General features: G+C 37.6%; 1 long non-coding RNA gene across 1 annotated transcript; it reads right to left on the bottom strand.

The window, feature by feature from the left end:
• Positions 1-272: 272 nt before the first annotated feature.
• Positions 273-1,169, bottom strand: LOC126632171 (uncharacterized). The gene is made up of 2 exons (XR_007626586.1): positions 1,108-1,169; positions 273-946 (listed from the first exon to the last, which is right to left on the bottom strand). It is a non-coding gene; the product is annotated as an uncharacterized LOC126632171 (long non-coding RNA).
• Between the last annotated feature and the right edge of the window lie 227 nt (positions 1,170-1,396).

Below are 1,396 nucleotides of genomic sequence, written 5' to 3'. Positions count from 1 at the left end.
GGGTCTTGGACCCACAGGTAAGGGCCGGTACAAGAGGGTCGAGGCGGGTACACACTACTACAAACTGGGCTATCATTGGCAGTGTAAAAACCGACAAGAAACCCTAATTATAGTCGAATTTTTGATAAAAATCCAACATCAAATCGTGCAATGTCGGATAGAGGAACCGACACCACTGCTAGCATCACGAAAAAGGTATTGACGTTGGTTAGTCCCTTAATCCACCACCAAGAAACAAAGTAATATAAAATAAAAAAGAACAATAGTGTCGGTTAAAAGTGACATCGAACATTACGTCGGTTAGAAGCAACATTAAATTATGACATGATGGTGGTCCTAACTAACATCAAGCAATAATTAAACAATTAAAATATCAAACCTATTGTCGGTCCTAACCTACAGTGATTAAAAATCCATATATTAAAGGTTCCTAGTTCCTACATCAGCCTTTCTATCCCTCTCTCTCCTTGATTCTCATCACGTTTCAATCACTTTTTCTTTCCATTCTTTTGTCCTTTTGTCAATTTTTCTTCAACTATATCAATTGAATTGCCCCTTTTTCATCAATTGGATATGATGTGCTCGATGGTAGGGTTGCAGACGCAAGGCAAGCTGTTTGCAAACTTGTGCCAATTTCACTTATGCTTGATTGCCGCTGAAGATTTTTCATCAGATATAAAGCTCTATCCAGATAACTATGTTGTGACTAAATTGATAACACCAAATAAACTTCAAAGAGCCTGATTTGAAAAATAGCTATACCTGAGTCTTTGATAACACATCCATATAAAATTTGCAAGTTGCTGCACATTCATAAAGCCTATGAGGGATTTCCCTAATTAGCTTTGCTTCTTTTTGTGGTTCAGTTCTCTGTCGATCGACTTAATTGATCGTTTAGTTGTCTTTTCAAATTCTGGACATCCTGCTTGTAGTTCTCAGTTGAGACCTGGAAAAATTTGATAAGTGAAAACAACACATAGAACTTAAGTAATAAATAGAAAAACAATGGTTAGGGAAATAGAAGAAAAATATATGAAAATTAGACTGACAGAAGCTTCATCACTTGGTGGGGAGTCATTTGAAGGTAATCAAGGTCAACTATGAAACCTTTGTTCATTTTCAACCATGTGTCTTCATCAATCACATTGCCCAAATCTTATGGAAAAGGGCTAAAAGCATATGGAATGGGGAGTGCTGAAGATATCCCCTTAAGAGAGAGTGTTGAGAGAAGGACAAGGAGAAAGGGAAGGGACCAACGACGTGAAAAAGAATGGTGTGAAGTGAAGAGAGATATGGGTTTTAAGTAGGGGTTCAAAGTTTCAAAATTCAACGATGTTGGTTAAAACCAACACCACCCTCCACTAACATTACCCAGTTTTGCGTGCAAAACTAGCGA

Source organism: Malus sylvestris, chromosome 1 (genome assembly GCF_916048215.2).
Source record: "Malus sylvestris chromosome 1, drMalSylv7.2, whole genome shotgun sequence".
In the NCBI taxonomy this organism is placed as follows: Eukaryota; Viridiplantae; Streptophyta; class Magnoliopsida; order Rosales; family Rosaceae; genus Malus; species Malus sylvestris.
This window is presented reverse-complemented; position numbering and strand designations above follow the sequence as displayed.